Raw genomic sequence first — 10,578 nt, forward strand, 5'->3', positions numbered from 1 at the left:
GGGCCATATAAGACCGATGGGCTGGACATTCCCCACTCCTCCATGAAATACATGTATGCATCACTGAACTCCCTAGCAACATGTGACTGCATATATGGTAGTTATTTTTTTTTTTTTTTTTGGTAATAAAAAAATTTATATAACTTTTATCTTAAAGATGAATCCCAAACCTTTCTGAAAGAAAAAAATTAACTTCACTAGACTAGTTTTGCTTGGCAAAAATAGATATTAAAAAATAGAACTTATTACAAAGTCTGAGAGTTATTTGTGGAATATTTTAACTCAATTTTATATATTAATTGAACATTGAGATTACAATAACATATTCTCTTTGTTGTTGTTAGGTGCTGTCGAGTTGGTTCTGACTCATAGCAACCCTATGCATAACAGAAAGAAATACTGCCCAGTCCTGCAAAATCCTCAAAATAGTTGTTGTGCTTGAGCCAATTGCTGCTGCCATTGTGTCAATCCATCTTGTTGGGAGTCTTCCTCTTTTTTGAGGACTCTCCACTTTACCAAGCATGATGTCCTTCTTCAGGGACTGGTCCATCCTGATAATATGTCTGAAATATGAGAGATGAAGTCACACAATCCTGGCTTCTAAGGAGCATACTGGCTGTACTTCTTCCAGTATAGATGAATTTGTTCTTCTAGCAGTCCACGATACTTTTAATATTCTTTTCCACTGTAACACAAATACATCAATCCTTCTACAGTCTTCCTTATTCACTGTCCAACTTTCATATGTATATGAGGTTATTGAAAATACCATGACTTGGGTTAGACACATCTTAATCCTCAAACTGACATCTTTGCTCTTTAAACTTTGAAGAGGTTTTGATGCAACATTCTTCTTCATATAATCCAGTTTCTTGAATTATTTGCTCAAAGTAGGTATCTTTTTTTAAAAAACTTTTACTTATGAATTGAGGGAAAGCTTACAGAATAGATCATCAATCCCACATTCAACAAACCATAAACTTCATTTCATTATGATTGCAATCCCTTCTGTGTACTATCAGTTAACAGTATTTACCTCTTTATTCACTGTAACTCTTCTTGGACTCCTCCCTGTGCTTACCACTATCTTCATCTTTCCTGTGCCAACCTCCTTCTTGTTCCATATAACCTAAGTTAACAACCTTACTTGCTGAAAGCAAAGAGGACCCAAAATATTTACTGATGAAGATATCAAAGACCACAACTTTCACTATGGGTTGAACCGCAATGTAAAGAAAACAAAAATCCTCACAAATGGACTAATAAATAGCATCATGATAGATACAGAAAAGACTGAAGTTTTATAAGGCTTCACTTTGCTTGAATCCATGATCAACACTCACAGAAGCAAACAACATTAGACAACTCTGCTGCACAAGACCTCTTTAGAGTATTCAAGGGCAAAGCTGCCAGGTTGAAGACTAAAGTGCACATAACATATGGTATTTTCCATAGTCTTATATGCTTGTGAAAGTTGGACAATGAATAAAGAAGAGTGCAAAAGAGTTGATGCATGAGTTATGGTGTTGGAGAAGAATATTACAGGTACAATGGACTGCCAGAAGAACAAATCTGTGTTGGAAATAGTACAGAATGCTTAGGAAACCAAGATGGCCAGACTTCATCTATCATACTTTGGACACATTATCAGGAGGGACCAGTCCCTGGAGAAGGACATAATGCTTGGTAAAGTAGAGGGACAGAAAACACAAGGAAGACCCCCAACAAGATGGATTGGTATAGTGGCAGCAACAATGGCTCAAGCTTATCTAAAATTGTGAGGATGGCACGGGACTGAGCAGTGTTTCATTCTGTTGTGCATAGGGTCACAATGAGTTGGTACCAACTTGACAGAACTTAACAACAATGGCTAATGATTGTGAACATTTCTTCAAATGTTTGTTGGCTATCTGAATGTATTCCTTAGTGAAGTGTCTGTTCATGTTCTGTGCCCAATTATCAATTGGGTTATCTTTTTCTTGTAAAGGTGTAGAGGTGGTGGTGGTGATGATGATGTGCAGTGGAGTTGGATCCTACTCACAGCGACCCTGCATAGGGTTTCCAAGGCTATAAATCTTTACGAGAGCAGAAAGTCTCATTTTAATCCTGTGGAACGGCTGGTAGATTGAAACTACTGACCCTGAGGTTAGCAGCCTGACTTGTAACCATTAGCTACCAGACTTCTTAAAAGTGTAGTTTTCTAGAAATTTTAGATATTGGTCACTTGTCTGATACATTGTTGTAAAAAACGATTTCCCTGCCTATGAAAGTTGGACTGTGATTATAGAAAACTGTAGAAGAATTTATGCATTTGAGCTATAGTGATGGAAGAGAGTATTCCGTAGAATTAATGCATTTGCGCTACAGTGTTGAAAGACAGTATTAGAAGTACCATGGGCTGCCAAAAAAACAAACTAATCTGTGTTGGAAGAAATATCATCAGAATGCTCTCTGGAAACCAGGATGACCAGACTTCATCTCTAATACTTCAGACATATTGTCAGGAATGACCAGTCCCTGGGGAAAGATATCATGTTTGGTAAAGTGGAGAGTTGGATTAAAAGAGGAAGACTCCCAATGAGATGGGTTGGCACAGTGACAGCAGCAGTGGGCTCAAACATGGCAGGGATTACGAGGTTGACACAGGACTGGGCAGTGTTTCGTTCTGCTGTGCATAGGGTTGCTATGAGTTGGCACTGGCTGGACAGCACCTAACAATAACAACAATGCTGGGATTGATTAGTTTTGCCATCCTACTAAGATTAAAAGGAGACATCTCAGAAGCAGGAACAGATGATTCCAGGACCATCAAGACAGTGCCTAAGTGGAGCTTAAGATCCTTATCTAGACAAGTGTTGATAGCAGAGGCAGTGGCAGGGGCGGTGGTATGGAAAGGCGCAGCAGCTGTGGGTTTCTAGGCCTATGGACCAAGTAAAGCTGAGTGCCCATGGACAGGAGGCTGGCTTGAAGAATGTGGTCCTTTGGGCATTCATAGACTATTTAAAAGAGTTTTTTAACACTTGCCCAAGCAGGGCTGAAGCCAAGGGGCCACATTGCTGAGAGACTGAAGAAAAGAGCAAGGTATGCTTACATATAGCAGAGAGGAGATGTTCCTGATTGGAAAACTGCTACATCCTAAGTAAATTATACCCTGCTCACTTCCCTATAAATCCCATAATTGTGAGTATTGTTATGAGTTCTGTGTGGCCATTGCAATGGACTATCAAACCCAGACGTCAAGCAGAGTAACTGTGATGGCTGGTGTTAGAAAAGGGTAAGGAAGATTGTAGGGTGAAGGCATGTCTGACCTCTGCTTCATAAGAATTTGCCTAGGGCTGGTTCTGAGTGTGACTTTCCTTTACCCTTGTGAGGCCAAAGAAGTCAGGCAAGGTCCCCACAAGGTTTTTGCAACACCCAATCCAGAAACAGTTTGTGGAGGCCCTTCTGATTTCTAGTTTCAGTGTCTGTCTGAACCAGAGGGCAGCTAGGAGCAGGGTGGCTGATTATCAAGGTTCCAGCTAGTCTAATTCTGGCCTGGAGGCTCTGTGGGTTCGGTAAATCTGCAACAGAGCCCGCCTAAATCCAGGCACCAAGGCGGCACAACAGGAAGTCACCTAACACCTGATCAAACTATGCAACTTTGAACTCCCAGACAGCAGGGTCTATGTGGGGAGTAGATGAGGTCCAGCCTCACCTCTGTCGGGAAGTAAGAAGGAATTGCACCTTTTCCGTTGCCCATGTGAAATCTGCACCATCAGGCCACTCTGTGTTCTGTTTCTCCAAAGCTGCTCCCAAAAGTTCAAGATGGCCAAGCGGCCTCTGGCCAGCAGTTCGTTTACCAGTCAGTTTCCTTCTTTTGCTCAGCTTCTCCTCCTGGTAAGTATTCAATCTGCTTCTCTAACATTTCCTCTGAAGCTCAGGGTTCCAGGATTGTCCTCTGAGTTTGTTTCCTTTGGCCTACTGTATTTTTGTTGTACAGTGTCAGTGTAGCATGTCTGCCGAGCCCGCCATCTTGTTGGAAGTCCATAGTAGATATCTATTGAGTTGTTTGCTTTCTCACACCAACTGTTTCTTTCAGAATAGTCACTGTCCCACCTTGAAGACAGGTGGTAGGTTTACACTGCTAGAAAAGTTGACTAGAAAAGAAACATATTGCTAACTGAATTGGAAAAGCATAGGGAAACTTCCTGTTCCCAAGATTTGGGGATTCAGAGGGATTGCTAGCCTCTGATGACACTGTAATTATGAATGTGAGTAGAAAAGCAGAAAAGCAAAGGATGCTCGTCTATGGCATGGAAACCAAGGAAATTGAAAGCTGTACAAAACAGGGGGGCAGTAAACTGTGCTGAGAAAGAGGCTATGGACTGCTTACAGATTGAAGGAAGGTGATAGGTGGGCCCAGGAGATTACCTCTGTTCAAATTTTAAGCAATGGTGAGACATTATGTGGAGTACTGGTGCGACGCTGTAGGATAAGCACTGCACTGCTAACTGTAAAGTTGGCAGTTTAAATCCATCTGCTGCTCCTCAGAAATCCTATACACGGTTGCTATGAGTTGGAACCAACTCTATGACATTTGTTGTTGTTAAGTGCCTTCAAGTCAATCTCAATCCATAGCGACCCTGTATAGGGTTTCCAAGGAGCGGCTGGTGAGCCTGAACTGCCCATCTTGCAATTCAAACGGCTTTGCAGTCTGGCACATTAACCCACAGCACCACACCAGGGCTCCCTATGACATTTAATAACAATAAAAAAAATTGAGAAATCAAGGTAAACAGTATTATAATGCATCATTAAAAAAATAATAATAAACAAAATCTCAAAATTTAACATAAAGGTCAACAATACCATATTTTTCCTTTTGCCTCAGTCTCAAATAATGACGTGGTAGTGGTTATGAATCAGGCTGCGAACCGCAAGGTCAGCAGTTAGAAACTACCAGCTGTTCCACAGGAGAAAGATGGGGCTTTCTGCTCCTGTAAAGATGTATAGCCTCAGAAACCCTGTACAGGGTCACTATGAGTCGGAACCAACTCCACGTCACATAACAACAACATGGTACTAATAACTGATTATCACCAAGAATCACCCAATATCTGGGTTCTCTTATTACTCACCAATAATCACTGTAAGCAACTTTAGGACTATGAAGGCAAGGAGCTGGATTTTAAGAGATCAAGAAAATGTAGAAACAATTGCTAGAGATTACTCTTTCCAAAATACCTGGTTAGTAAAGAAACTCTCATTTTGCAAACCAGGAAACTGAAGCTCAGAGAAGAGATGTACCCAAGGTCATACAGATCATAAACACATGAAATAACAAACTTTTAAAACAGTAGCTTCCTCTTCTTTTCTGTCCCAAAGTGAATTTAGCTTAGTGAAGAAGATCTGTGGTATGTTCACACATGCCAGTGGAAGAAACACTAGCAAATTAACTAGGTAATAACAATACTTCTACAATGAGGTATTTCCATAAACAAAACACAACATTCCAGGAATTCCTAAGGGCTGAGGATATAGACAAACTGGAGATCCAACCAGAAGAGCAGTAAGGATAAGACATGATGATGTGCTTCTCCAGGGCTTGAGGACCACCCAAATTCTTGAACCTAGGCTTTGGAAACTATGAAAGATTATAACTGACAATTTTTCAAGGAATGAATATCAAAAGGTACCAAAGGGAAGCCTGAAAGATACTGAGTATAATTTTGGCATGAGGCTGGCTGACTACATAGTAATGGTTTTTGCAAAGACACTATTCTGAAATGTTTGTGAATCAAAGTTACATTAAGCTAAAACTTTTATAACCAGAAACAGTTTTCAACATATGATGTTTTAACAGAAACAAAGAAAAAGAAGATTCATAGCATTTACTCTTTGGAAAGAAATTGTCTTCAACCCCCAACCACCAGGTATCAGAAATAGAATTCATTTGTGAAAATGAACAACGTATGAACTCCTCCACTGTTTTGTCTGAAGGGATTGTGAAAACTGTAATTTCTTCTTCATAGGTTGAGATTTAGTCCTTACAGGGGCATCATTTATGAAGCAGTTATTCCTTACTACTCCATCTAAGGAATGAATGCTGCATGCTTCCATAAATGAGGTACCCATTATCTCACTACTACTGAACAGCTTTGGCTGTTATTAAGTTCTTCCTTGTGATTTGAAGTCTTTTGCTCTGTAGCATTCTACCCACTAGATCTAAATCTATTCTCTGGGGACCCATTGGACAGCCTTCATAGATGAAGACAACAACCATAGACATCTAAACTTTCTGTTTCATGCAAGAAATATTTAAGGCCATTCCTGTAATGGCTGCTTCGTGGAAGGCAGTGTCGTGTGGAACTTCTTAATCTCAGCATCTGGAGCTCCAACAACGGAGAATTTTAAATCAGATAGAATTCTATATACACCCCTTTTATTTTGGGACCATCAGCCCTAAGATCCATTCACCTCGAGAATCCAGCATCATGACTTCAGTTTCAACACAGTTGCTGTTGGTCCTGATTTCATTGCTTTTGGTGCTGCCTGTTGTTGAAGCAGTTGAAGCAGGAGATGCAACTGCTCTCTTGTTAGGTGTGGTTCTTATCATCACAGGCATTTGTGCCTGTTTAAGGGTTTATGCACGAAAGAGAAATGGACAGATGTGACTCTGAAGGCCCTCCTGAATTAGACCTCACTTTTAACTATTGAAGTTAAAACTGGGTTTTGATGCCTGAAAGTTTCCAAGAAACAAATTGTAAATAGAGTCATTTCACCTTTTAGATGTTTCCCTCTAAATGGGAACACATTAATATATGTCAAAAGGGGAGAAATGCTCCTTAATTTGTATTTGATGATTAGAAAGAAAGTGAAGGCAACAAGATAACTGAAATTGGCTTTAGAACTGTTGGAGCTCATGCTGTAGGAAGCAGGAATCCCTCATGCAGCATCCTGTGAAATCACCATTGTTTGGTTATAATTGCTGCCTCCTGAATCACTGAGGAGTCTTTCTCCATCGTTTATCGAATTGTGCATTGTTATATAGAAATTAATATTATACTTATGTATCAAGTGTGGTGTGTCAAAATGGAAAGCTTTACTTCTTTGGGAAAAAGTAAATTTTGAAAAATTTATTCAATGTATCTAATACTGAAATGGGGAAATAATTTGATGTTACAAAACTTTATATAGAATACTGAAATGGAGAAAAGATATAATGTTTTTACAAAAAAAAAAAAAAGAAAAGAAAACCTTTATATAGATTAACTGATTAACACTCCCATGATGAGAAGTGCTATATTAAATATAAACCATTATGTTGGGAAAAAAAAGAAATATTTAATATGTAAGCAACATTCCTAGTTCCTTTTAAGGAACATAGTACATGCTTTCCTGATACCTTAACTTAATTACCTTCCTTCACATTCTTGTGTCAGAGTTCCTTCTAAATGTAATACCTACATAATTTACAATAGTGAAAAGTTAGACATTGAAAAATATTAATCAAAGCCTACTACACAGACACAATAATAAAAACATCATGGTACTGGTATAACGAAAGATGTACAGATCAATGGAACAGAATTAAGAATCCAGAAGTAAATCCATTCACCTATGCTCAGTTGATTTTTGACTAAAACACACTAAATGTGGAAGAGATAGTCTCTTCAACAAAAGGTGTTGGCAAAATTGGGAATCCATTTGCCGAAGAATGAAACAAGTCCAGTATCTCACACCATATACATAAACAAACTCAATGTGGATTAAAGACCTAAATGTAAAATCTATAACTATAAAGATCATCAATGAAAAAACAGGGACAAATTTTGGGGCTCTGATTCATGGCATGAATACACTATCAGGTATAAATACACTATCAAACATAACTGAAAGTCCACTAACAGCAGAAAACAAATAGATGACTGGGACCCCCTAAAACTTAGACACTTATGTCTATCAAAAGTTTTCACCAAAAAAGTAACAAGACAACCCAGATATTGGGAAAAAAATTTGGGGCAATGACATATCAGACAGGGGACTATTTTCTAAAATTTATCGAGCACTTCAAATACCTCAAGAAGATAACAATTTAAAAATGGGTAGAGGACATGAATAGTCACTTCACTATAGACAATCAGGCAGCCAACAAACATATGAAGAAATGCACACAATCTGTTAGCGAGATGCAAATCAAAAACAATGATAGATCATGTACCCCAGCATGAACAGCAAAAGAAAACAACAAATGCTGGAGAGTGTGTAGAGGTTAGGGACCCTCTTATACTGCTGGTGGGACTGTAAATAGGGGCAACTGCTATGGAAAATAATACGGCATTTTCTCAGAAGGTTAGAAATACAAATACTGTATGACCCAGCAATCTTTCTATTTGGTACGTATCCTCAAAAAATAAAAACTGTAATATGAATGGATATATGCACATCCATGTTCACTGCAGTATTTATTATTCACAATAGAAAAAGATGGAGACAGCCTAGATGCCATCAGCAGAGGAATGGTTGAACACACTTTAGTACATACACATAATAGAATATTATGCAAAATTGAAAAATAATGATGAATCTGTAAGATACCATACAACATGGAGAAATCTAGCGGACAATATGATGAGTGAAATTATTGGATCGTAAAGGGACAAAAACTGTGTGAAACCACTACTGCAAAAAAGTCTATAAAAGGTCTTTATTCTATAATAAAGTTTCTAAGATGGTGAACACGGTTGGGAAGGAAGGGAGAATTATTCACGGGGTAGAGTGTAGACATGTGATAACTTGGCTGCTGGGAAGGCAGTTAAAAAGTTCAAAAGAAAAGGAAGGAAATAGAAAGGAAAGGAAAGAGAGAAATTGCTTTCTTCTTTTTTGGGGGAAGTAGGTCTGTTGTTTTTTTCCCATGTACTGGAAGGGAAATAATGTATATTTATACAAAAAAAATTAATAAGAAATTGGTTAAACTACTATAGGTATACAATGAAATTGTTGTTGTTCTTAAGTACCGTGGAGTTGGTTCCGACTCATAGTGACCCTGTACAGGGTTCCCGAGGCTGTAAATCTTTATGGGAGCAGAAAGCCTCATCCTTCTCCTGTGGAAGGACTGGTAGTTTCAAACTGCTGATCTTGAGGTTAGCAGCCCAATTCGTAACCACTATGCTACCAGAGCTCCTTATACAATGAAATTGTTAAAATAGTTAAGACACAGCTACATGTACTGTAGAGCAAGATGATGTTGTTGTTGTTGTTAAGTGCCGTTGAGTTGGTTCCAACCCATAGTGACCCTGTATAGGGTTTCCAGGGAGTGGCTAGTGAGTTTGAACTGCTGATCTTGCGGTTCAAACTGACTTTGCAGTCTAGTGCATTAAAACCTGCAGCACCATACCAGGACTCCATAGAGAAAGATAGCCAAATGAAAATGGGGGTGGGGTAGGTGAAGGGTTATAGAGTACAATGATTGGTGTGATTTATGTTTTAAAATCTGTAACTTTTATACACATATGTTGTTGTTGTTAGGTGCCATCGAGTCAGTACCAACTCATAGTGACCCTATACACAACAGAATGAAACACTGCCCGGTCCTGGGCCAACCTCACAATTGTTGCCACGCTTGAGCCCATTGATGCTGCCACTTTGCCAATCCATATTGCCATTTAACTGGTTCCAACCAATAGTGACACACACATATGTTGTATGTATTGTTTTAGCACAAAAGTTTGGAAGCAAATTCACTAAACATTACTAGTGTTGATGAGGGTAGGGAGGCAGAATGGAGACAGAGACAGATAATAAGATAATTTTACTCCATTATTGCTTTAGTACACACATATATTACTTCGGTTAAAAAAAAACACACACACAAAGATCAATATGTACTGAAGTTGAAATATGTCTTTATATTGCTGAGTGCTAAAAGTAGATCTCAACCTCCCCTCTACTTGGAATATAAATTCCATGAAGGCAGGTACCATTTCCATTCCTGGCTCTTTATTACTGCCCTTCCTGTCTTCTGAACTTTATTCCATGATAAATGTTGCCCTTTTAATCTTAAATGGTTGACTATTCTGAGGAGTGTGTGCCTCCTAGTGTAATTGTCCACTGTGTAGACTTATCTATTTTTTGGTTTAAATGTCCTGTGTACTCTTGTATTCTCAGACCTAGCAAAATAGCTGGTTGATAAATGAGGAGCTCCCCAAAGTTCATTGAAAAAGTCCATTATCTTTTAGTTCCATTTTTTTTCATGAGCTTTTTGAAGCCCTCTCATATTACTGGGGGAAGGGGAATTATGATTGGATGGATGGATGAATGATTGAATGGGTGGCTGGATGGCTGGAAGGCACTTAATGTTTGTCAAATCATGAATTATGAAGTTGATTTGGGAGTTTTAAAAGCTAATGCACAGATGCAAATTTGTTAGCTACGACTATACTCAGATGCAGAAAACACAGAAACACATATACACACAAGATAAAGAGCAAGAATTTATTCCTAATCCTAATATTACTAAATATTAGGCCCTAAAAGGGGCCTCAGAAGAGTTATGTTTAGTTTTTCCATCTAATATACTTCAATTTAACTGTATATATA

The 10,578-nt window shown here is 38.6% G+C and overlaps 1 protein-coding gene across 4 annotated transcripts in view; it reads right to left on the reverse strand.

Moving 5' to 3' along the window:
- NR6A1 (nuclear receptor subfamily 6, group A, member 1) overlaps positions 1–10,578 on the reverse strand; it is a 316,947-nt gene that overhangs the window by 71,655 nt on the left and 234,714 nt on the right. The gene's annotated exons all lie outside the window — the stretch shown is intronic.

Source organism: Chrysochloris asiatica, unplaced genomic scaffold (genome assembly GCF_000296735.1).
Source record: "Chrysochloris asiatica unplaced genomic scaffold, ChrAsi1.0 scaffold00014, whole genome shotgun sequence".
Classification (NCBI taxonomy): domain Eukaryota; kingdom Metazoa; phylum Chordata; class Mammalia; order Afrosoricida; family Chrysochloridae; genus Chrysochloris; species Chrysochloris asiatica.